General features: G+C 38.6%; 1 protein-coding gene across 3 annotated transcripts in view; it reads left to right on the forward strand.

Moving 5' to 3' along the window:
• LOC136832690 (uncharacterized) overlaps nt 1-27,500 on the forward strand; it is a 279,608-nt gene that overhangs the window by 160,768 nt on the left and 91,340 nt on the right. Inside the window, exon 1 of one of the 3 annotated variants that reach the window (XM_067094079.1) lies at nt 7,594-7,858. The exons of the other annotated variants lie outside the window; for them this stretch is intronic. The gene's annotated coding sequence lies outside the window, so the exon portion shown is untranslated. Of the gene's footprint in view, nt 1-7,593; nt 7,859-27,500 lie in introns of those variants that run through there. 3 annotated transcript variants of the gene reach the window in all.

The raw sequence follows: 27,500 nt of genomic DNA on the forward strand, positions 1-27,500 counted from the left end.
TTCAAAACGTTTATGATTCCCGTGCTTTCGATGCAGCATTGCTTCAGAGATTGTTGAGAGAGAGAGAGAGAGAGAGAGAGAGAGAGAGAGAGAGAGAGAGAGAGAGAGAGAGAGAGAGAGAGTGTGTGTGTGTGTGTGTGTGTGTGTGTACAGGCTCCCAGAGAAAGAGTAGATTCACAGAGAGAGAGAGAGAGAGAGAGAGAGAGAGAGAGAGAGAGAGAGAGAGAGAAAGTACACAATCACATAGAGAAAGGGAAATAGTACACACTGCCAGAGAGAAAAGAGAGTGATAGAAAGTATACACAGAGAGAGAGAGAGAGAGAGAGAGAGAGAGAGAGAGAGAGAGAGAGAGAGAGAGAGAGAGAGCACACGCATGGGAGTTGACAATTAAGCAAGTCCATCTCTCCTGGGTAATTCTCATTAGGTAAATTGATACCGCCATACCGCAAGGTATCACCTTTCGGTACGCCAGGCCCGTTAAATGACGCCAGGGAGGGGTAGCCGATTAGTGTAAGGATCCCGTAACACACACACTTGACTCTCTCTCTCTCTCTCTCTCTCTCTCTCTCTCTCTCTCTCTCTCGGAGTGTGTGCTCTCTCTCTCCCTGGAAGTGTGTGCTCTCTCTCTCCCTCTGGAAATGTTTACTCTCTCTCTCTCTCTTGGAGTGTGTACTCCCTCTCTCTTTCTGGAAATGTTTACTCTCTCTCTCTCTCTCTCTCTCTCTCTCTCTCTCTCTCTCTCTCTCTCTCTCTCTCTCTCTCTCTCTTGGAGTGTGTACTCTCTCCCTCTCCCTGGGAGTGTGTACTCTCTCTCTCTCTCTCTCTCTCTCTCTCTCTCTCTCTCTCTCTCTCTCTCTCTCTCTCTGTTTTCTTCAAGACATTGATTGTCACGAGTGATGGACATGAATCCTGCCATTGAATGAGTCTTCCCAAAGTCACTAATCTTCCCAGCTTCCAGAGGAAGATTACTCTCTTCCTTCTGCTGTTCTTCCTTCCGCTTCTCTTCCTGCTTCCTTCAGGGTCGAGTCAGGGAAGAGTTTGAAGCTGTCAGTCACATTCTTCCTGTGTATATGTCATACGGTTTTTTTATGCGTGTCTGATAAGTTTGAAAATGCCACTGAACATTTATTTTCTATGGTCAATTTCACGACCTGTCAGTCCATTAGAGCAGTTGGAATGCCAGCAAGAGATTCTTCATACTGCTGTCCCCCGTTCAAATCCCTGAGATGTATGCTATTATTGTACCAGCCCTGGTTTTTTTGCCATGCCCCAAGGTTAGTGTAGGTTAGGTTAGGTCAGGTCAGGTCAGGCTGAATAACTAGTTTTGTTGTAATTTGGGTGTGGGAAACATAATGAGATTATTTTCAATAAAATTCTATGGTTAGTTTTTACATGGCGTCCCGGTTTTTTAGGGAAAGGTCTCTGTACTCGGTTACATCCGGGGAAAATGCGTCCCCCGTCGGGGGGTATAGTGCTGTCAGTGCACCTCGCGTGATGCACTGTAGGCATTAGTTAAGGGTCTTTGCAGCGTCCCTTCGGCCCCTAGCTGCAACCTCTCTCATTTCTTTGACTGTGTCCCTGTTTATAATCTCTTTCTTCCGTTTGACTTTCCACTCTCTCTAAAAATTGTATCCTAGTGTAGCTGCGAGGTTTTCCTCCAGTTAGACTTCAAACTGTCTTACTGACTGTCAATTTACCTTTCAGCGCTGAATGACCTCATAGGTCCCAGCGCTTGGCCTTTGGCCTAAATTCTCTCTCTCTCTCTCTCTCTCTCTCTCTCTCTCTCTCTCTCTCTCTCTCTCTCTCTCTCTCTCTCTTCCATACTGCTGTCAAAGTGTACGATTCAGAACGAGCTTCTGTGTTAGGTCGAAGAGACCAGGATGGGCAAAACTGCCCAGAGCAACCTCTGATAATTTAGGAGAAAGAAGTCATCTTGGAGAGACAGGTGAAACGATTCAGAAAGCACAGAAGAAGGGAAAGAATTCCCCATTCTATGAGAGTGACATTGAATTAACACGAAGCTCCAGAAATGAAGAGTTTTCTACTTCAAAGTTGCATTGTCAGTTGTGCAAAATCAGACGCACACAACTCTGAAGTTGTGGTGACATACTGTAATGTCGACAATCTCCAAAGAGCAGTACCCAAAATAATACCTGTAGAATTAGCAGCGACAGACAGCCTTACGGCAGATCTGAAGGTGATTGCAGTAACGTGGGATTTCCGAATCGTTGGCCTCAGATGACTCGCCTGATTTAAGCCAGGTGATTTGATTCGCCGACGAGGATGATTGGGAGAAGATTGGATGCTGATCAAACCGTGATGAGGGACGGGATTGGAGAGGATTTGAATCCCCCTTCTGTACCCCCGACAATATTCTGTAATGAAGATCTTACCGTGTGCTTTAATTTCTTGCGCGTTTTATACGTCTTTCTATAATGTAATTTGTTTTATATATATTTTTCTTTTCTAGAACCATACTAACTTTTTGGCTATTAAATGCCTTAAATAAGCCTCTCTCTCTCTCTCTCTCTCTCTCTCTCTCTCTCTCTCTCTCTCTCTCTCTCTCTCTCTCTCTCTCTCTCTCTCTCATTATAGTGTGCATGACCTCTGCCCTTCGTACGATTCAAATACTGTTTATTTATTTTCTCCTTATCACTTTTATAAGCGAAGCTGCAAAATCGTCTAGAAATAGCTGAGTAGTTCCGGAAAGGAGATAATAGTATGACCTATAGAAAAGTGCCCCTATAATTGGGCATAATAGTGAGCTTTCTTCGCGAAATAAAGAGAAATAATGAAACTTCGTTTATCTAAATGTTGTAATATCAAGGTTGTAATTTGCAGGTTAGGAAGAAAGCGAGGTTAAAGCTGTTATTTTGACAGTGGAGTCGCGGAGGGTTTTAAGAGTGGGTAATTTTGATCGTAATTGGACCAGTGATGATGTGCGGTTCAGAAGCATTTGGCGTTTAGGAGGGAGGAATAGGAATGAGGAGTTTGAGGTGGATTTTCGGGAATCTCGATGCCTGAGAGGCTGGAAAATCAAGAAATTGGCATTGGTTGATTGACTTAAGGTTACTAAAACTGGCGTCACAACATCTAGGTTAAAGAAATTAGGAGAAGTGGCAAAGATTACTCTCGTAAGAGTTGCGATCGAGATGGTTTGGGTTTATGGTGAGAATGGGAGAGGGGAAGGGAGTGCAGAGGGCTTTGATGGCACCTGTTAGGGGTAGAAGGTAAAGGGGGAGTCACAAGGATTTAGGTGGGGTGATAAAACAAAGGAAGGTTTGGAATAAAAGGGTTACAGGCCTAGTTGAGTAAGATGCCTTTGACAGAAATAGTTGGAGAAGATTTATTGAGGCAACCGACCCCTTAGCATATAGAGATATTGGTTGGGAAGGAAAACAATAAGTGATGTACTTATTTATGCCAGACATGCACTTGCATTACTGGAACCAAAGAACTCAAAGGAAGGTGTAAAATTCCAGCGTCTGGGTGTTGCTGGGAAAGAGTAACCTAGTCTGTTTTATGGCTCCATGCAGTTTCTAAAGGATGGCCCTACTAGTGCAATATTAGCACTGGAAATTTGCTTGTGCTGTCACCATAGAAATTTGTCGAAATTCATAAAACTTTGACTGATAACCCCAGACGCCTTTGAGACAAGTTTTGTCAAACTGTGATGTTTTCTGTCTATAATTACAGAGTGCGTAAACATATACTAACTCACTTGAACCACAGAAAAGAGAAAATGAATTTCCATATCCGAAACATTTTTTTAAATAATCTAATCATACTTTCCAAATACATCTAGTTTTACTGTTATTGAAATTCCCAGTCTACCTCGTAAGCTTTTCAACTTGTTTAAGAGAACAGTGTTTATGAAACTTATCCTTGTTCATTCACGTAATAGTGAAATAGTGATACCTTTTAAACATTCATAGTAGATTATAGATAAGATAATTGGGTAAAACTAAATTTTCTAGGCAGAAACCATGATGAATATATTTAAATTGGTCCATATTATAGTACTCACGTATCTCCTGATGCGAAAATACTCTTGTGTAATGACGGTGAAAAGTATATTTATCCAAGGGGAATATGTTTACTTTTGGTTATAAATATAGCGTACTTATCTCCAAAGTGTATGAGCTGACAGATACCTTTGGTGCGTCTGTTGAAACTCAGTATCCTAGACTGAACTTTCTGGCGCCATTTCGATCCGTCAAATTCCTTGTAATAGGTAATTATGAATAATCTATTTTGAATAATAAGCAGTCACCCATGCATCCGCTGATTAATAATAAATTGTAAATATAAGAACAAATATAGAACTCTACTTTACAAACAATTTTAGCTTGCAAGTTAGGTCTAATAAAGTTAACCTGGGCCTCCAGCATTGTAGTTAGCCTACGGTATATAGCATTGTGCGGTGATGAAGCTGTCTATTAAGACAATTTGGCTCTTGTACATGAAATAAAGTTTATAATAAACTAAAATAAAGTTTATATATATCTCTTATATCGTGCGGACACGGAAGTTTGTGTTTTTGAAAGTCGTGTCTAAGATTACCTGTGTTAAAGATGAGGTTCACATATGTTAAAGATTTTGAACTACGTGGCTAGTTTTCGGAGATTTTAACCACTTTTAACGAGAGAGAGAGAGAGAGAGAGAGAGAGAGAGAGAGAGCTTAGTTTAATCACCATCTTTTCAGGTTCTGCATAAGTGCCCTACAACCGCCCCCCCGTACTCGCACACACACAATTTCTGTGCCAACATTTCACCATTCCTCTTGTAACAGAATACTCCTAATCAACAAAAGTATCCTCCTAAGAACGTTTCATGACTCCTGGAAAGAATATATCCTCCTGGAACCTTCCTTTTCATCTGTCATCGGACAGCAAAACCTGATTCGTTTACTGAAACTAATTATCTTATATTCTACTTCATTTTATCTAGGTGGTCTGATGTTCTCCCTAATGGCGTCAATTTGCTATGCGACTCACTGCACCGTATTGGTGGAGTATATACGGTATTGAATACATATTAATATAATAATGATTGTACTTACCAATCGCATTTTAATATAGGTAACAGCTTTGATCCTTGAACGTGAAAGAAAACTAGGGAGGTGACTGACCTACGTTGAACCATGGTCTAGACTCTCTAGAGAATAGACTGAGTTGTACCAAGGACTACAGAATAGACCGACGTTGCATAAAGGGCTAGAGAAAGACTTCCGTTGGACCAAGGTCTAGAGAAAGACGTATGTTGTACCAGGGTCTAGAATACGATGCACCAAGGTCTAGAGAATAGGCCTACGCTGTACCAAGGACTATACAGAAGAGACCTTCGTTGTACCAAGGTCTAGAGAAAGACCTACGTTGCACCAAGGTCTAGAGAAAGACCTACGTTGTACCAGGGTCTAGAATACGATGTACTGTACCAAGATCTAGAGAATAGACCTACATTGCACGACAACATATGGGTCGTTCCATCTCCTATTTGGCCCAGTTAAGCCCCCCAAGAATCTATGCTTCAGAACACTAGACTACTCAGGGGCTTCGCACAGATGTGACTCCAAGACTTTGTCAGTTTTCTTTCAAGTGTTACGTACTCTGCGCCCTCCTAAATTAGTACCAGCGGTATGAAATTTCTTTTTTTCGTCTTTTCAGTGACAGAATTTGTATCGGTACAGTATTGCCTTTTCCCTCATAAAAGTTGGTCATCTTATAGAAGTATTGTCTTCAAATTGATCATTAAAAGTAAATAAGAGTGTCATTGTGAATACGCTGATCAAGGACATAACATCCAGTTTTGAACATGAATATTGTTAGGCATATAGGGACGATGACATATTTAGAATACTGTTTGTGCATAAATATGCCATGTTTAGAATAATGTGTATGCGTGAATATGCTATGGTAGAGTAATATCTGACACTTAATAGTTTAGAATTTTTTTTTTATAAATATGCCATGATTAGAATAATCTTTGTCCATAAATATGATGTGTTTAGGATAATGTTTTTATATAACTATGACCTCTAGAATGTTTGTTTAAATATGACTTGGTTGAAAAACGTTACTCCATAAATATGCCATTTTTGGAATATATGTTTAGAATAGTGTTTGGGCATAAATGTGACATGTTTAGAATGATGTTTGTGTATAAATATGAGGCGTTTAGGATAATGTTCGTGCATAAATACAAGATTGATTTTTCCGTTTTTGAGACTCCTCGGAAAAAAAAAACATACTACAAACAGCTGCAGCAACGATACCCCTCCCTAGTAGTTGTGTGGAGAGAGAGAGAGAGAGAGAGAGAGAGAGAATACGGAAAAGAGAGAGAGAGAGAGAGAGAGAGAGAGAATACGGAAAACTTAAGGGTATTGTCTTGAAATACCCACATCAAATAAATGCAAACTGGTTTGATTGGTTGACCGGTTTAGACTTATTAATTGGTGGGACAGAAAGTCTGGTCAAGAACACCAGAAAAACAATATAAGAATCATTTTCATAATATATAAAGTTATTATAATTTACTACATTAACTTATTTATATAAAAAGGGTTAATCTAAAATATGGAAGGTCACTTGCGACCGAGAATCTCTTAATTTGAACATTAATTCTCGTGCGCTTCGAGATGCTTATTTAGTTTTCCTCAAGTTTATTAGAATCTCTCTCTCTCTCTCTCTCTCTCTCTCTCTCTCTCTCTCTCTCTCCTGTGATTCATAGTTACAAGCTTCATAGAATTCAATACAAAAAATCAATACGACTCTGCAACAGACGAGTGAGCGAAGGATTCGACATTCAAATGTGGTATTATCTCCACCATCGAACACGTGTATCCGGTTCGGTCCAGTCGTCGGAAACCATCGACGAATGTTTCGAATCGTAGCGGATTATTTGAAATAATAATACTTGTAAATCAAAGCTCGGAATTGATCGTTCTGTTAATACTAGATAAAACAGCTCTTGAGTAGGCCTAGTATGTTTGGCTATTATTCCGCCTCCAGCGGCAGTGACGGTGCGGAAGTCATGACCGTGGTTCTGCGACCCGAGAGAGGAGGCAGCAGGAGGCCTCCTCTTCCTCCTCCACCCCCACCTCCGGTAGTTACGGCGTCGAGTCACTTCCGCTCTTAAAAAGCAGCTGCTTCCCAACGACGTAGTGGGACAGTGAGTCTACGTGGCAAGAGGTTTTTTATGTATAAAGCCTCCTGAATAGTGGATCTATGACCTAAGCGACTATTTTTGGGAAAAATAAAACAAACAGATTTGTAAATTGCAAATAGAAAATGTTGGTGGGCTCATGGAAGGGAAACAGAAAATTGATGGGGGTAGTCGCACTGAGCGCGCTCCGTCGTTGTTTTTTCCCATGCCAGACGTACAAATGACAATGCTAACGTAGAATTATGCTGTTGTGGCGGAATTTTTGAGAAATTGTTTTATATATTCGAAAATAAAAGAGACTGCATTGCAAAAATGTAATTATTATAATATACAACCTTTATAAGAACGTCTTAAAGAACGTATTGCACGATCATCTGTACGATCAGTTCAGCAACACCAAGTCTGGCCGAAGTGTCTACTAGCAATATCTGGCAGTTGAGTAATGAACGTCGTTCTGAGTAGTTCTATGTCGATACGCTGTTGGAGTGTTTGGTAACGCTTCGTATCCGGTGAAATTGTGATTTGCTTTTTGTCGAATAAGTGATTCTTGAGGATTATTAGTTTCACACCATTTCTCAATGTGTTTAAGTCTATTCTTGTTGGTGATTTGAGGAAAAAAAGGTGATAAAACCTGACTATTTAATCCATGGAATATATAAGACGATGATTGCATCAGCAGAATGACGCTCACATGGTAAGCAGAAATGTCGTTTATGTTTTTACTTTTTAATTTTTTTTTTTTTTTTGTTTGGTGGACGTAGAGGCTTCCCCTTTACGAGCTGTAAATTTGGAATTAATGGACATGCTTGTGTTTAACAAGCTACCTTTTGGACAGCACGGGCTCTTGATTAGCAGTCAGTCACAGACAGTGATAGCTAAATAACACCGTTTAGGTCGTAGCCATATTGCTTATTGGAATGAAAATGCTTATAGGCTTAAATGCGTAACTGTTTGGCTTATATTCGTGAACTGTAGTATTTAAAAAATTATTACGCATTAGCTAGGAGCATGTCCTAAATAACCTTTCATCTGGAGATTTTTGTTAAAGCTGGCCTTACATTTTTTTCAGGTTTTTGTAAGTTGCAGAATACGAAATAAAACTATTTTTCTCATAATCTTTGAATTGCAGTTCGACGTAATTTCGGAATTACCCACTTTTGGTTTGTAAAGGAAATTCCAGATAGGCTTTTGTACGTTGTTAAATGTTGAACTGTGATGAAACTGTTCTTTGCTGAAGCTGAAAAATCCACTTGAGAAAAAAAATTACAATTGACTTATCTTCCCACAAGTGGGTTTTTCCCAAGCGGAATTATTGGCAATCGCCTGGTGAATAATTTAAAATTGTACTGGGATGGTTGGTTGGGAGCATCCTACGGGTTTATGATACCTCATTTCGGAGGAATAACCAATGCTTTAGTAATGCTTCTTAAGTTGTTATTCCTCAAATATAACTAGATATCAATTCGCTTTACCTTGAAAACAACTTACAGGCAAGGGGGATTATAACTGATAAGCGCATCTGCCCGGGCCAGGATTTAAATCTATGCTGTTGGTTTAGATACGGTATTAGTCGACTCTATCACTGTATTTAAACCAATGGTCCAGAGACTGATGATTGTATGCCATTCCTAGTGCAAAATGAGTTCAGTATTAGGTGAGACTTGCCAGTAAATAAGACGTGTGTGTGTGTGTGTGTGTGTGCGCGCGCTTTACGAGGCCAGACAATCGATTACTCATTGGTGATTGGAAATCTTACCTTTAATGTAGGTAGTGTACCAATTACATACAGATATCAGGTATGCACGAGATAGAAAGTTTTCCTTTTTCATATAATTACGTTATACTTCTTGTGGTTATTTATTTTAGCTTACCTTCCCACTTTTACATTAAAGGAGATTGGTAGTGAAAAGTATAGCCAGGTTTTTTGTATGCATTCCGTAACTTCTTGTCTATCAAATAATATATAGGCTATAATATATATAGTTAGTGAGTTTCAAGGCAGGTATATAGGCTGTATATTATTTAGTCTGATCAGACTAAGTTAGTCGATAAGCCAGAGAGGTGTGTGACCCAAAAATCGTATTGGATTAGAGTAAGAGATCTGTACTTAATTCTTTTGCAAGGTCAATTGTGATGTTGGCAGTCCAGTTCCAAGTACTTAAACTAACAAACTTGTATCTTACAGATATTTCACTTTGTAGCACAAAAAGCAAGTATACAGTCGATTATAGGTTATATGCTTTTTTTTTATTTTTTACAGGTTTTAAATTATATATTTGTACGGTCTCCATCAAAATTTTACGGTGCATGTTGGAGAGATGTGACCGTCGGCATACGGCTTGACTTGGTGACGCAAATGCTTGTGTCAGGTAGTTTGAACACTTGATGGTGAATCATCGTTTGTTGGCTGAGCACCGAGAGAGAGAGAGAGGCGAATTTATGAGCTCTAGAAATATGTCCTCTGTTACATAATGACTCATTTCGTCTGGACGATTGGAATCCTGGGGCTATGCCGGGGATTTGACGATTGTGATTGGTCGGTTGTATGGTTACTAATAGTTATCGTAGACCATGGTTTCAAATAGATCATATAAGTTTTATTATTATTTTTTTTTTTCATCTTACTTGCTGCTTTTTGGGAGCAAGAGCTTTTGTTGGCATAAAGCCAGGAGAATCTAAAGCAATACTTGTTAATGATGAAGTAAAGCGTTTTATCTCGAGAACTTGACTTCCACATGATTGTTATTGAAATGACAAAAGAAATTCGCCCCAGGAAGATTAGTATTAAAAATACGACATTGAAAGCTGTATCGTTAGTAATGGCAATGTGATGTAGCCTGCTATGGAAAAATTAAAGTTTCAATTCCTCAAACGTTCATAAATTTAATCTCGAGTAGCCTACAGCATGGAAGTGGACGTAGCCTTCAGTATTCAACAAAAATTCCTGTGGTCAGTAATTCAGCTTGTTATAACTGAATCTTGATTTTCAAATATGGAGGTTATTTGGTAATGTCTATTCTTCTACTCTTGAATTTTAATGTTTACCATATTTTATTATTGTAATTTTTCAAACTGTGTGGCTATACAGACCTGTTAGTTTGAACTAAATATTTTGTTCAGTGTTAGAGTGAGATTACTGAAAAATGGCTCAGTCTAGAGTTCTTCAGAAATCAGCTGATACGGCATGGCGGCTTGTATTGCCTATCCATTTACCGTTCTGATCTTTCGTGTTTTGCTTGTTGTCATCGTTGTAGGTAAGATGGAAATCCTACAGGTGCTGTATGGGTTGGGTCATTTGAAACCCTACCTGTCCAAATGGAATCTCTCTTCTATATGAGAGATACAGGCTTTAAGGCCATGTCACAGCGGATGCGATGCTATGCTCGCCACGCTATGGTAGCCATGCTGCGGCACGTGGCTTTTAATTGCTGGCATTGTTTTTAACGAGGCCGTTCACACCGGGTGCGAAGCTATGCTACCGATGTCTGCGACATAGCTTTCATAGCTTCCAAGATTGCGGGGCGCGCGATTTTTGTGGATGTAGCTCGCCCCGCGAATGCGCGCTTGGGTCTCACAGCAGATGTTCTCTCCTCATGGCTTAAATCTAAATATACTGTAAGTGTACAGTAACATGGGGGTATATAGTATACCTCAGCAAAAATACTCGAAGTAAAATTTTATTTCCGTTAGTACATGGTCAAGTTTTATTATTATTATTATTATTAAATATGGGCACTTTCAAATGGGAAGAAGCAACTGTCCAAAGATTATAACTGATTTCATAGGTTAATATTTAAATTAACTTTAATATAGCAGTAAAGATGAACAGAGTAACAATAGATTCTTGCATAAATTGTTTGCATTCATTCATAGTTTTTGGTGTGAAAACACGCATAGCGAGTATAGCTAGCATGGCTCCATAGCATAGCGTAGCGCTCTTGGCATCGCATCCGGTGTGTAACGGCCTTTATTTTTCGTTTCTTTGCTGAGTGAGATTTGTAAACAGACAAGTGTTGATTAACACTAAGCAAGGGGATGGGGGAATGCCAAAAGCACGCTTGAATATCCAGTCGGAGTTGTTAGTGAAGTTTACAATTATTTCGTAGTATACTGTGTCTGCCTTTTTCATTTGAAGTAACTAGTCTTAAAGTTGGTATAGTTGCATACCGGCCCATAGGCCTAGTATTGTTAATCTTGAATTTTGGAGGCTATCTCTAAACCCCCCCCCCCTCCCCACTCTTCAAAAACCTCCGACTCTTTAAGGATTCTGGGAATAAAACTGTTTGGAAAATTGTTGTCCCCCCTTATGCATTTCCATGTTATTTGATTTCCAAACGATATTCAGCCCACCGTTGTTTGGTTTGCCTATTCTTAATTCACAGGTTCCAACGCAGGATTGTAGCCTACCTGTATAAATGACTGAAATAACTTGTATTCATTGATGCAAATTTTGTTGTATCATTCTGTGTTAAGGGTAAAGACACCTGATGCATAACGTAGGGTTAGTCAACTCGATTTGCAATTAGCCACCAGTCGGAAGTTTGGTAATGTTGGCTGCTTGCGGACGTACGATTTGCTTAGGCCTAACTTTATCTGAACGGAACTAAATTGAGTGAAGTTATTTCCTTGTTGTGAATTTACAGAAAGGAAGGAAACAACAAGTTGCTTTAATTTTATATTAATATAGTTAGCCATTCCGCGACTTGCTCAGTGACTAATGAATTTGAGCTTCGGGTAATGTTATCAAACATTTCCATCTAGACGAAAGAAACCCCTATTGTTTATTTTTAAATATGCTCCTACCTCCCCAGAAGAAGGCCTTGGGCCATTCCTTGGTGCCCCACAGGGGACCTTCTCTTCTCCTCCCCCCCTCTCTTTCTCTCTCTCTCTCTCTCTCTCTCACTCCATTCGCAGCTTAAATGTTAACGTTTCCTGTTTGTCTCCCGGGGTTTTTACCGAAGGCCCCATTGCCCATGGGTCTTGGTAGCAAGGATTTCGATTCCCTTTAGATAAGGCATGGTAAAACTTCTTCGATAGCAGGAGGCCAATGTTCTTTAGAGAGCATCTGTCTCTTTGTTGGACTGGTTTTATTTTATACTTTTCCTTATATATAGGCCTATTTTTTCCTCCTCCTCTTGTGTATGTAGGTGCACGCTCTCTTTCTCGTAAATAATTAGGCCTATGTATAGTTATGGGTTTCCATTCCATCTCGCTTTATCAGTATGCGGATTGAAAGTTTATCCCACTCATCTATATTTCTTTTAGATTTATCGCAACACCGTCCTTCTTGACCCCCTGATAATCAAGAGTATCTCCTGTAGGCTGAAAATGTAAGTTTTGGCCGTTCTAGTACAGCGTTTTAGCTCTTGAACCTTTAGTAGTTAGCCTAGTTAATCGTCGGTGTATTTACGAGCTTGTATTAATGTGTTCTTAGTGTATATGTATATATATATATATATATATATATATATATATATGTATGTATATATATATATATATATATATATATATATATATATATATATTTGCACATACACACACTACTACTACTACTACATTGAGACGAGAAACACAAAATGGGAAATGAAGTTCTGTTAGAAAAATATACCACCCATACATAAGAGAATTTACCCGTTTAAGGAAAGCCTTGAGATAGATCTGTTCAAAAACAGTTGTGCATCTTAAGAACAAGTTCGATCCGAAGACGGACTCCAGAAATTAACACACTATTATTATTATTATTATTATTATTATTATTATTATTATTATTATTATTATTATTATTAAAGCCAAATGTTTTACCCCCTGACTGCACATAGGCTATGTACTTTGTATTTTCTTAATTGTTTCCAAGATCTTTCGTACTTTATGACGAGTGATCTCTCATGCTGATCTTAACGATGAGTTGACTGTTTGCTGTTCGGTCTTTGATCTTACAAGGAATTTTATCTCCGATACGTATGAAGTGTTACCATAATTATAGCCTACTCGAGTAGGTGATGATTCATTTCTGTATCTTGACATGGTGGACTTAGGTGGGGTAAATGTTGAATATCATTGTGACACTTATATTTCTCATAAGATGGACCCTGAACGGTACATCAGTTTGGTCTGCATTTTGAATGTTAAACATGCTGAATAATACTTTATGATTTTTATTTGTATACGTGCTCGCGGGCCTGTAACCAGCTGAGAGAGAGAGAGAGAGAGAGAGAGAGAGAGAGGGGGCAACAAGGTCATAACATATCCATGGATGACTGTCAAGTGTCAGCCAGCAGTGTGTAGTGGCGGCCCGTCCATAACATTATATAACAGATCGAGATGGGTTTCATTGCCCAAGGTTGGTTGGTTTGTTGGGGGAACCGGTGTCCGTTCTCATTTCTCTCGAATAAGCAACAGCAGAAGCAGTCTCTCGTTTGTGGTTTTCCTTTGCCATTGTGTCGTCGGCTTTTATATCAACTTGAGGTTTAGTAGGGGAGCCCCTTGTGCTTATCGGATGAGCGTGTTATACAACGGATGCATATTTGTTTATTTAAATGCGTTTGGTATGTAGATTCTTTTGTATTACTTCAGTTAAAATCTACATTTTATTATATATAAATATTTCCTCATATTATTTTACAGCTCAACTGCCACCCTCTCCCGAGAGAATCGGTAATGGTGTATCCTTTAAAGTCGCGTCGAGTGATACGGACATGGGCGGGCTGTGACGTCACGGGACTTGACTCACGGGATTGGTGTTGCCAAGCGATGGGCAGTTATTTTGAGTTCTCGCTAACGAGATTAATTGTTTGCCTGGCCCTCTGTAAAACGTTAGGTTACGCTGCTTGCAGCTACGGTTGATAGATAAACCTGGTTTGTTGCAGGCGGCAAGAATGCAATGAATGGAAATGAATTTAAGAGGAACAATATATTGAAAAAGCGTGACAGCTCTGCTGGCAACGTAGCAGCCTTTTACAAGGTCTAATCTGCTGCGTTGTGTTCGTGTGTACAATACGATTGTGATGCTCGAAATGGCTTCAGCCGATTCTTTTTTCTTTTGTTGATTTTGCTGTGATCCCTTGCAGCACTATCGTTTTTTTTATATTTATAATCACATATTCTCTGTACGATGCTCTCATCCTAATTACGCTGCGCATTCAAAGCTAAAGTCAGTGGAACCTTAAAATATTAGCCTAATTGTAATCTCAAACTTGCACGTGTGGGTCTGTGTATTTTACAGCGTGATTGGCAAGATTTTTGCCATTGTCTTCACGAGGCCCATCCATGCCATTATTGTTGTCCGTTCTACTGATTGATTGATGTAATGCGAACAATCGTGGTTATGCTCATTGCGTTTTGAGATTGACATTGAAGTGTACTGTACCTAGGCCTAACAGGAAACACACTTGATTTAGTTTTTATATTATGAGAAATTTCTGCGTTCAGTCTCGGCATAAAGTACGTACTGATCAGCTCAGTGGTCTGGTTAAACTAAGATATACTGAACTGTTCAGTGCTTGATACTGATATTATCAGCCCGTACTGTTGACAGGTAAAATATTTCAGCAACCGATGGCAGTAAATGTTGCCAATTTATATAAATAGAATCAATTCTGCCAAAAAATGCTTCCCTTTCGCCACCCAGTGGTCGCGAGTTCAGTTTTGTTAATCCCGTTGTTTTCAAAACGCCCGTTAACTGTTCCTGGAAGGCTTCTAAATACCCCCCCTTTTTTCATTTGAAAGCCCGTAAAAAAATAACCCGCCGGCTTGATTGAATTGGGAGTTGTCGTGAGTTCTAGGTAACGGTCTACCCCATCTCTTGTGCAAGGTTTGAGGTCTCCGTGACCCTAGTCACTCTTAGTGGGTGGGTTTGAGGCGTTGGGGGCGGGGGAGGAGGAGGTGGGTTGGTTGATGATGGTTGAGGCGAGGTGGGGGAGGTGGTGGCTTGGGCTGGAGTTAACGCTCTCATTTATTATTCATTTTCGTTGATAATGATGACGGTGAACCCTTAGTTAAAATTTATGCACTTCGTGGTTTCGCCCAGGGCTGGCAAGTATATGTGTATGTATGTTTGTGTGTGTGTGTGTGTGTGTGTGTAGCTATGCCTTATTCCATTAGCGGGAAGTCTGGGTTATAGATGCAACTGTAAATCTTATGAAGCTTTGTAGCAGTTTCTATGTTCTGGTTTGTTCAGCAATTGGTCTAACCATAGCCCCTTGTTTTATAGAGACCTACACAATTTTTATTGCATAATTAGGGCTGTATCCATAACAAGGGTGGACCCAGAGAATAACACAAGACACTGGTCACTGACATTCATATTTCAGATGCTGAATCATGTGGATAATCTCCATGAACAAGAAAAATTATGTAACAACCCCTTACACACGATTCCTGAACAACTTTTAACTCTTCCAAGGTTCAGTTGAAATTTGATGTATTAGGCTATGTAACTGTAATGTGTCCCAAAATATCAAATTAATCAGATTACAAAAATCTTCCATTTAACTAGTCTTTAAATATACGGTACTGTGTGTGTGTATATATATGTATATATATATATATATATATATATATATATATATATATATATATATATATATATATATATGTGTGTGTGTGTGTGTGTATATCACTGCACAATTTTTCTGTGCATTAGGCTAATACAATGAATAGCAGGACCTCATTAAATACCTCCGCTAGATACCGTCCTGTGTAGGCTAATTGAAATCCTTTTATCAATATGGTTTATATATATATATATATATATATATATATATATATATATATATATATATATATATATTTATATATTTATAATATATATAATTATATATATGGTGTGTGCGTGTACGTATATATGTACGTACATGCTTCACAATTATTGATCTTAGAAATTAAATTTTTAACATGCTCAAGAGTTGCAAAGAGCTGACCTCAAATACAGAGCTCATAAATGATAAATGTCACTCTGGGGAGTTTTGAGAAGTGGAGTTTTGAGAAAGTTCGTGTGCTAACATCCTTGGCCTAATCCTGAAATTTCCTACATTACCGGTATACAGTATAGGAGTCAAACGGGGCAGTGAAAGGGAATTGAAGATATTGCACGACGGCTGATCCTCTAAGGTTTTAATGACAACTAGTCGTATGGGCAGTAACTCTCATGTAGTATTTGAATTTCTCTCTCTCTCTCTCTCTCTCTCTCTCTCTCTCTCTCTCTCTCTCTCTCTCTCTCTCTCTCTCTCTCTCTCTCTCTCTCTCTATACTTTATACTATATATATATATATATATATATATATATATATATATATATATATATATATATATATATATATATATATATTAGCCTATATAGGATATATATCAGCCGTATGTTCAATAACATCAGCAGTATGTGGATCTCTCTCTCTCTCTCTCTCTCTCTCTCTCTCTCTCTCTCTCTCTCTCTCTCTCTCTCTCTCTCTCTCTCTATATATATATATATATATATATATATATATATATATATATATATATATATATATATATATATATATATGTGTGATAGGTTAGGAAACCCCAGGAACGTGTGAAAGGTTGAAAAATTTGGCAGAAGGAAAATGCAGGGTTAATGGAAGGAATTCAAAAGTTATGAGGGTAAATGGAAACCAGTAAGATGAACAGTGAAGTGAAAGAGAAAACAGGCCAAGCAGGTTGTTTGTAAAATGGAAAGTTGAGCCAACTCTCCTTTATGGAAGTTGAGTGTGGATGTATGATGTGAATGAAAGAATAAAATGTTCAGGCTGTTGTGATGAATGTTGTGTTAGTGAGATATATATAGGTTATGTAAGAAAAATTGAAAGGGGGAGAAGTGTAACCACGGGGAAGTGCTTAAATGGTTCATCATCGTGTTTTCTGAGATTGTTTGCTCAAGTGGAAAGATCAGGCACAGTTGACTAAGTGTATAATATATATATATATATATATATATATATATATATATATATATATATATATATATATATATATATATATATATATATATATATACAGAATCGTTATTTTTATTATATTTCGTATTGTGCAATTTCTGTTGATTACTATAAAAGCAACAGGGTGAGATGTTTTTTTTATCACTCATGAGTTGTTTATACTTCTCATCCCACTTTCTTCAATGTATGTCAGTACACTCACATCAGTATATTTGATCTTATATCAAAAATCCCTTTAGAGATAATAGCTTTCAGAATTCCTTATATACCAAAGGAAAAGGCAAAGGCAAAGGCCCGGGGTGCAACTCGAAACTAGAAACTCAAGGACGCCTTAACAGGCCCTCGTCAGCCTTGCCTGGGAATCCGATAACATCCTGGGTGACTCCTCCTCCTCCTCCTCCTCCTCCTCCTCCTCCTCCTCCTCCTCCTCCTCCTCCAGGCTGTCTCCATGGCCTGGCAAATGACTTGTCTGTGGGCCTCTGTTTGGTTTGGTTTGTGTAGATATTTGACGGGAATCTTATTTGAGATTTTTCTCAGGCTTCTTATGTAAATGGCCTTCAGTGTGACTGCTTGATGTGATGTAGCCTTGAGTGTTACTGCCTCATATAAGGAAGCCTGAAGTGTTGCTTCTTAATATAAGGAAGCCTGAAGTGTTGCTTCTTAATATAAGGAAGCCTGAAGTGTTGCTTCTTAATGTAAGGAAGTCTGAAGTGTTGCTTCTTAATATAAGGAAGCCTGAAGTGTTGCTTCTTAATGTAAGGAAGCCTGAAGTGTTGCTTCTTAATGTAAGGAAGCCTGAAGTGTTGCTTCTTAATATAAGGAAGCCTGAAGTGCTGCATCTTAATATAAGGAAGCCTGAAGTGTTGCTTTTTAATATAAGGAAGCCTGAAGTGCTGCATCTTAATATAAGGAAGCCTGAACTGTTGCTTCTTAATATAAGGAAGCCTGAAGTGTTGCTTCCTAATAGAAGGAAGCCTGAAGTGCTGCAACTTAATATAAGGAAGCCTGAAGTGCTGCAACTTAATATAAGGAAGCCTGAAGTGCTGCAACTTAATATAAGGAAGCCTGAAGTGTGACTGCTTGATGTGATGCGTCCATAAGTGTGACTGCTTATCGTAAGGTAGCCTCAAGTGTTGCTGGTTAATGTAAGGAAGCTTTTGAGTGTTAATGCATATTACAAAGTGGCCTAGGCCTATGGGTTACTGCTTAATATAAGGTAGCCGTAAGTGTCACTGTTTATATAAGGTAGCCTCACGGGTTACTGAGTGATATAGGCCTATAGCAGCTTTTAAGTGTGAAAAAGTAAGTATATCTTAGTATAACCAGACCACTGAGCTGATTAACAGCTCTCCTAGGGCTGGCCCGAAGGATGACTGCTTGATATGAGATAGCCTCTAGTGTTCCTGACTTAAGTGATGACGAAATGTTCAGTTAGTTTTGCTAAGTCAAAAATTAATTTATAAATTTTTAGTTAAGGTTTTAAGCACTAATTTTAAAATCTTGAAAACTTACAGATCTTGAAAACTTACGACTATATCTGTCTATCTATCTATATATACATACACATATACATATATACTGTATGTGTATATGTGTGAGTGTGAAGGGGATTTAGCATTTTGTGTGGTTAGTCAAAGGGTCGAGGTCATGACATAGGTCAAAGGTCAACTGTGATTTTAACCTTAGGTAAAGATTTTGAACTATAGATACCAGATATGGTTCATATTTGACAGATGAAGCCCTTTTGCAGAGTAAAGTCCAAGGCCAAATAAATATTTTCAACCCCATTCTGCTCCGTAAACGCCTGTTGGTTTTATCTTTTATGTTTTCATATTGAAAGTAATTTTGGGGTCATATGATGTTATGAAATAGTATGTAGGCCTATACCTTGAGAGAACATTTTCGTCTGAAATCTCGTAAAATCTTAGGTTAATTTGCATGTAGCCTATGCATCCATATTCATGCAAGTAGGCACTTTTACGTGATTCTGGGTGTCTTGAACCCAATTCATATTATTTTATGGTGTATGAATATGCTAAGCACCGGCAAGTAATGTTAACTGGCAATAGAAAAGTAATTTGATTCCTTTGTAAATTCTAGTAATATATATTTTAAAACCTTTTTTTTTCAAAAGTGCTAATAAATTTTTACCCCCCAAAATTGTGTTTTGCATAAAAAGATTGTAAAAACTTGAGCTTATCATCGTTTTAATAATCTTTTACAGATGACAGTGAAATCATATCAATGTAGAGATTACCCTATTGTGTACAGTCTCTCTCTCTCTCTCTCTCTCTCTCTCTCTCTCTCTCTCTCGTTTCTTACGTTCCTCGGGAAGACCCACAAGAGGGGGTCATGTCCCATGGCAACTGCCATCTCAGGTTACTTCCAGCCGACGAGATCGGGCAAGGCCAAACCGGTTGCCAGTTGAAGAAGGCTCCCGTTCCTCAGTTTCTGTGGTTGCGAGGTCGCCTATCTATGGAAAAGGGGAGGAGAGTCCTCTCTTTCACCCAAGCAACCATTTTCTTTGGATACTAAACTAAATCTTAGTTGTCTTTCGAACGCGTGGAACGGAAGAGAGACCTCTGTTTCACTCAAGCAACCTTTTAGTTTTCTGAAAAGGAAACTATTGTGCCGGCTTTATCTGTCCGTCCGCACTTTGTTCTGTCCGTACTTTTCTGTCCGGCCTCAGATCTTAACTGCTGAGGCTAGAGGGCTGCAAATTGTTATGTTGATCGTCCACCCTCCAGTCATCAGACATACCAAATTGCAGCCCTCTAGCCTCAGTAGGTTTTATTTTATTCAAGGTTAAATTTAACCATAATCGTGCTTCTGGCAACGATATAGGATAGGCCACCACCGGGCCTCGGTTAAAGTTTCATGGACCGTGGCTCATACAGCATTACACCAAGACCAACGAAAAAGAGATCAATTTTCGGTGGCCTTGATTATACGCTGTAGCGGCTCTACAGAAAATCGATTGCGCCGAAGTGATTGTCTTTTTAGCACCTGAACTGTTTTAAAGTACGTGAAAGGGAAGAAAAACCTCTGTTTCACTGAAGCAACCTTTTTATTTCGATGCCAAACTTGGTTCAGAAGTCTTTTAGCAATTTGGGAATATTCTGATTCTTTTTCCAGCACCTGAACTGTTTTGCAAAGTGCGTGAAAGTTGTTCCTGTATGTTATCTCTTCACGTGTAGGTACACGACGTGTTTTGAATATGCTTGCAAAGATAGCTTTAAGATGATGGTAGGGTTGTTTTGACCGTCGAGATTGATTTGAAGATAATTTTAACCAGAGATAATTAGTCTCCTCCTGTTATATTTAAGTCCCCCGTTGCTTAAGATCAAACAGAACTCTTTTCACTGTACTGTTGATGTGGTAAGACTTATCACGCCATGTTTAGTTTTTATTAGAGTGCATTTTTATCTCTTTCTATTTTTACACATTGATTGCTATCGATTGCTCGTTCAAGGTTATTGGCAGATTTTTTCTCTCTCTCTCTCTCTCTCTCTCTCTCTCTCTCTCTCTCTCTCTCTCTCTCTCTCTCTCTCTCTCTCTCTCTCGAATACTACGGGATTCGTGGAATCAGTCTCCGTACAAAACAACTACTGATCACTTTTGTTGGGCGTTGCATGTAGCGTGGTTATTTTTTATTGTTATGGGAGTTGTATGAAATTCTTTGATCTTTGTCAAAGGAAGAGTGTAGCCGACGTTAAACCCATGGCTCTGTATTTTATTGAGTAATATTGTGATAGAAGGTATTTTGCTTCAAGTTTTCATACTTCTAAAAATAAATGGCTCATCAGAAGTAGGTTGTAGGCTATTCATGTTTCAAGGTTAGATTTTAATATTGGTGCCTCATGAACTTGAGTAATGACGTGTAAAATTTCCTGCTTGAGTTCCTGGAATGACTCTATACATTTATTATTGCTGGGTCGTAATGAAAGCCTATTAATTTTGGAGGCTTCTCGTATCGTAATTGTGGCCAGAGTTTCCCCCAATTCACCCACGTTTGGTGACATGTGGTGGATCTTGGATCTTTCAGACAAAAACTGTTGTGACCTATTTGATAAGGGAAGAGATAATAGTTTTGACATTATCGTTGCTCCCTTGTTATGTGCTGTGCGTATCCACTTTGTGATTTAGCAGGTTAAAATATCTTAAAATGGCCCATAAAAGGATGAGACGGAATTGGATAAGCCCCTATATTTCTGCCAGTATATCTAGATATATACATTCGAAATACCGGCTCAAGCATGTATATATGGCTGCATACATACATACATACGTACATACATACAAACCCCGTGCTATATAAAAATAAGTCAGAACATACTCATTGTTGCATCTTGATCAGATGTTTGTCAGCACGCCTTTCTCTCTCTCTCTCTCTCTCTCTCTCTCTCTCTCTCTCTCTCTCTCTCTCTCTCTCTCTCTCTCTGGTTCAACAGAGAAATTAAAAATATAATAAGAGAAAGAGACAGATTGCACAAATCAATGAATCCACACCCAACACCAGAAGAAGCAAGCAGGCATAGCCTAAAGAACTCTGTAGAATGGTGGACAGATTAGTAAGAAATGCAGAGATAAATGAGGATAAGAAAGTTGCATCAGTTTGTAAGGAAAACCCAAAAGAATTCTTTCCGCATGTTAATAGTAAGAAGCCAATAAAAAATGGCATAGGTCCCTTAAGAGATCAATAGAGGAAACATAGTTAAGTATACCTTAGTTTAACCAGACCACTGAGCTGATTAACAGCTCTCCTAGGGCTGGGCCGAAGGATTAGATTTATTTTACGTGGCTAAGAACCAATTAGTTACCTAGCAACGGGACCTACAGCTTATTGTGGAATCCGAACCACATTATAACGAGAAATGAATTTCTATCACCAGAAAGATATTCCTCTAATTCTTCATTGGCCGGTCTGAGAATCGAACGCGAGCCCAGCAGAGTGCTAGCTGAGAACAATACCCACCTGTCCAATGAGGAACTAAGTGAACTCTGACTAGGAAAAAGCGGAGTTATTGAATAAGTTTTTTACTAGTGTTTTCACAGTTGAAGACACTACCTCAATCCCTGAACCAGTTATTAAAAAGAAAATAGAAAAACTAAACAAGTTTAAATCTCCTGGCCCGGATGAGATTCATCCAAGAGAAATTGAAGCGTTAAAAGAGGAGATAGTTCCTCACCTACAGTATATAAACCCTATAGAAAAACTGCAGAACAACGAAAGGCACCAAAAGGATGGAAACTAGGAATGTGCCCCCAGTTTACAAAAAAGGTCCAAGAGAAGAGCCAGGAAATTACAGACCAATCTGCCCAACGTCAGTCCCTTGCAAGATTTTTTTAGTCCATAATTGCAGATCAAATTGTGGATCACATTGATAGAAACCTGCTGTTAAACAGTCAACACGGCTTCAGACAAAACAGATCCTGCCTATCAGACCTCTTGGAGTTTTTTCATAACATGCTTGGTATTTACGACAGTAGTAGAGCAATATATATAGGCCTACTGTACTTAGATTTCCAAAAGGCCTTTGACAAAGTTACACACAAGAAACTAATGACAGAAGTTAGAGTTTTAGGAATTGTAGGAGAAATAGCAGACTTGATCGAAGACTGGCTAACTAATAGAAAGCAGAGAGTCGTAATAAACGGTGAAGAATCAGAATGGGCAGATGTGACTAGCAGAGTTCCTCAGGGTTCTGTCCTTGGACCGCTCTTGTTTTTTATGTACATTAATGACATTGATGTAGGCTTAACTAGAAGGATAGCCAAATTTGCAGATGACACCAAACTAGGTGTAAATGCAGCAGACCCAGATACAGTGGAAAGTTTAAGAAATGATATAAGGAAAATAGAGTGGTCAAAAAGATGGCAAATGCCCTTTAACTTGGGTGAGTGTGAAGTGTTACAAACAGGAACAAACAACCCTCATGCCAACTACATGCTGCTTGGGGATTACATAAATGTTGTAGAACAAGAAGAGGACCTTGGAGTCATTATTACCAAAGACTTACAATCCACAAAACCGTGCATAAAAGCTGAAAAGAAGGCACAGAAACTTGTGGGATACATACAGAGGCAGTTCAAATACAGAAACAAGGAAACGGTGCTGCAGCTCTACACATCCACAGTTACGCAGTATAGTTTTGGTCACCAACAGTAAGAAAGGACATAAATAGATTAGAAGGGGTACAAGCCACAAGGTTATTTCCACCCATGAGGCAAATAGGTTACCAAAGACGACTAGAGAGCCTGAACTTGTATGGCTTAGAAACACGACTATTGCAAGGACAGCTAATAGAAACATTCAAAATACTGCAAGGCATAACAAAAGTAGACAGTAACCTCTTCACATTAAACGAAAACCTGACAAGAAATAATGGATGGAAACTAGAACTGAAGAGATACAACACATCTCATTGCGGGAACTTCTTCACATACAAGATATGTGACACGTGGAATAAACTGCCACCAGAAGTTGTCAACAGCAACAGTGTGGAAGGGTTTAAAAGAAAGCTAGACAAAATCATTAGAACACTGTGAATGAACAGTAAAACCTGCTCCTAGAGATAAGTGAGCACATGATGTCTCCTCGGATGGACTAATAAGTCTTTGAGACATCGTAGTCCTTGAAGCTCCTTGTAACTCTCTCTCTCTCTCTCTCTCTCTCTCTCTCTCTCTCTCTCTCTCTCTCTCTCTCTCTCTCTCTCTCTCTCTCATGTATATATGGATACATACAAACCACTTGCTATATAAAAATGAACAAGTCATAAGAAAATACTCATTTTCGCATCTTAATCAGATATTTGTCAGTCTCTCTCTCTCTCTCTCTCTCTCTCTCTCTCTCTCTCTCTCTCTCTCTCTCTCTCTCTCTCTCTCTCTCATGTATAGCCTATATGGATACATACAAACCACGTGCTATATAAAGATGAACAAGTCATAAGAAAATACTCATTGAACGAGTCATAAGAAAATACTCATTTTTGCATCTTATTAATCAGATATTTCTCTCTCTCTCTCTCTCTCTCTCTCTCTCTCTCTCTCTCTCTCTCTCTCTCTCTCTCTCTCTCTCTCTCTGCAGATTCCTAGGCAGATACATAACATTTTCCATTGTGCCTCCGTGAAGGGAAACGGGAGAGGAGGCAGAAAGCCGTCCTTATCTTTCCGTTAGCTTAACTGACAGAGAGCGGAATTTTTTTTCTGTGCATAGTCTGTTACAGTTATTTGTTGCGAGACTCCTCTAGGGGAGTGTAATAGTGAGATTGGAAGGCTTATTTTAGAACGTTGGTTGCGGGAAAAAGTTCGATTCGCAGAGTTGCAACGCATTGCTACCCTGATGATATTCTCCTTGTAGTTTAATAGATTTTTGTCTTTATTGATTAGTTAATTTTCTTTTTCATAAGCGAGATCTCTTCTATCTGTGTTTACCTTTATCTTCTCTTACTTCCAGGCTAAAGGATTATATGTTGACCTCGTCTTAATGTAGAGATCTGTTTTGAAATGTACGGTAGGAGTTGTGAATAATGCAGGAACTTTATATGTTTTCTCCTTTGGAATGGTAACATATTTAAATGTCTGACGATAGAAATATCAGTAAGTACTAAAAATGAACAATGTCATGATTAAAATGTATATTAAAAATCCACAAATTATCAATAAATTGGATTATTTGCAAAAGTTAAAAGCAAAATACTTTTGAGCGCATAAACGAATTCCTTAGTGTGTATGTTTTTTAACGTAAAAACTGGGGAGGAACACTGTTAAGGTGTTATAAATTCATTGTTTTAACTTTTACAAATAATACAGTTGATTTAGTTGTGGACCTAACTCTTCAATATTTATTCTCTCCAACATTGAAAGGATATACACAATGTAGACTTGTCTTTAAGCTTGGGGCATTGCACTGGAAAGCACGTGAAGTCATCTCTATATTTATATGCGTCCTGCCTGGAGTCTGCAACATTGCTTTATGCCTTCCCACTATACCGGTTTGTGTACTGTGTGTAAGTTGCGAGTTTGGGACAGTGTGCTTGATCAGTCCCACAATTTCAGTTCACTTTCAGAATGCGAGTTCTTTGTCTTCCATTGTTTTGCTTCAGTCATTTTAGAGACTCTCTCTCTCTCTCTCTCTCTCTCTCTCTCTCTCTCTCTCTCTCTCTCTCTCTCTCTCTCTCTCTCTCTCTCTCTCTCTGAGGCTTTCCCTCCACCTTGAAAATTGATAGTAGGGATGTTATTCTAATCAAAGGTATTTTCGTTTACAAATACCGGGAAAAATGTCCCTTAGATACTTTTATTAGGATACTAAGACATTCTGTTTCGAACTTTTAATTATAATTGAAAATAAATTCTTTATATCTCTACAGCTTCAGTCACCTAAAATGAATGATAACGGTATCTGTGTATATACTTTTTGATATGACTTCATAAATGAAGAGAGTAGAAATAGCTCTGCCCAGCAGAAATGTTGTATATGAAAGCTTGGGGAGATCTGATCATTTAGATCACCAGCTTTGGCAACAAAGATTGGACATTTAGCTTTGGCAACAAAGAATGAACATTCAGCCTTGGCAAGAGAGAATGAACATTCAGCCTTGGCAACAGAATGAACATTCAGTTTTGGCAACAGAGAATGAACATTCAGCTTTGGCAACAGAGAATGAACATTCAGTTTTGGCAACAGAGAATGAACATTCAGTTTTGGCAACAGAGAATGAACATTCAGCTTTGGCAACAGAGAATGAACATTCAGCTTTGGCAACAGAGAATGAACATTCAGTTTTGGCAACAGAGAATGAACATTCAGTTTTGGCAACAGAGAATGAACATTCAGTTTTGGCAACAGGGAATGAACATTCAGTTTGGCAACAGAGAATGAACATTCAGTTTTGGCAACAGAGAATGAACATTCAGCTTTGGCAACAGAGAATGAACATTCAGTTTTGGCAACAGAGAATGAACATTCAGTTTTGGCAACAGAGAATGAACATTCAGTTTTGGCAACAGAGAATGAACATTCAGTTTTGGCAACAGAGAATGAACATTCAGCTTTGGCAACAGAGAATGAACATTCAGCTTTGGCAACAGAGAATGAACATTCAGTTTTGGCAACAGAGAATGAACATTCAGTTTTGGCAACAGAGAATGAACATTCAGTTTTGGCAACAGAGAATGAACATTCAGTTTTGGCAACAGAGAATGAACATTCAGTTTTGGCAACAGAGAATGAACATTCAGTTTTGGCAACAGAGAATGAACATTCAGTTTTGGCAACAGAGAATGAACATTCAGCTTTGGCAACAGAGAATGAACATTCAGCTTTGGCAACAGAGAATGAACATTCAGTTTTGGCAACAGAGAATGAACATTCAGTTTTGGCAACAGAGAATGAACATTCAGTTTTGGCAACAGAAATTGAGCATTCAGTATTGGCAACAGAGATTGAAGATTCAGCATTGACAACAGAGATTGAAGATTCAGCATTGACAACAGAGTTTGAAGATTCAGCTTTGACAACAGAGATTTATTATATTTTTTATGTGACTCATTCAAGGATTTTGTTCACCGACTTCGAAGTTTAGTAGCCGGCAGGTATAATCGATGAGAGATTTCGAATTTTCACGGTAGCCACAAATTATTATTACTGTATTTCTATAATTTTGTTAAGGATGATGTGATTGCCTTTATTTATTCTTGTCTTTTGGGGACTGGATATTGAAATTCAGTTATTCTTGAACGAAGAGAGTTTGAAATTTCAAAACAGGAGCCGACTCTTGTATAGCTACTCAGTGAGTTTCGTGTTTGTTGGGAATTACCTTCTGTTTTTTTTTAAATTATAAAGGTTTTCAGATCGTTATTTGATAAACACGCCAGTTTTCACACACATTACTTATCTGGATTTCTCTGTAGTTTCACACTTAGATTACAGCGTAACCTGATCTCTTAAAGTGGCCAAGGTCGGTTATTATTTTTAAAATTGACAGTAATTTTTTTGAAAAATATGTCGCAGCCTCTGGCAACATAGTCAAACCTCATTAATATCCCAGAATACGTGACAGGAAGCACATTTGTAATAGAGGGTATGTATGAATTATTTACCTTCAATTAAAAAGATGAAAAATCTAACTGGGGGATTTTTTAAGGGTTAATGCTGTCACCCTTAAAAAATCCATGACTTAAGCGTCTTTGCGGCTTCCCTTCGACCCCTAGCTGCAACCCCCTTTCGTTCCTTTGACTATATCTCCGTTCATATTTTCTTTTTTCCATCTTACTTTCCACCCTAACAATTGTGTCAGCATTATTTTCAGCGCTGAATGACCACGTAGGTCTCAGCGCTTGGCCTTTGGCCTAAATTTTATATTCCAGTTCCAGCAAATAAG

This window comes from Macrobrachium rosenbergii, chromosome 50 (assembly GCF_040412425.1).
Source record: "Macrobrachium rosenbergii isolate ZJJX-2024 chromosome 50, ASM4041242v1, whole genome shotgun sequence".
In the NCBI taxonomy this organism is placed as follows: domain Eukaryota; kingdom Metazoa; phylum Arthropoda; class Malacostraca; order Decapoda; family Palaemonidae; genus Macrobrachium; species Macrobrachium rosenbergii.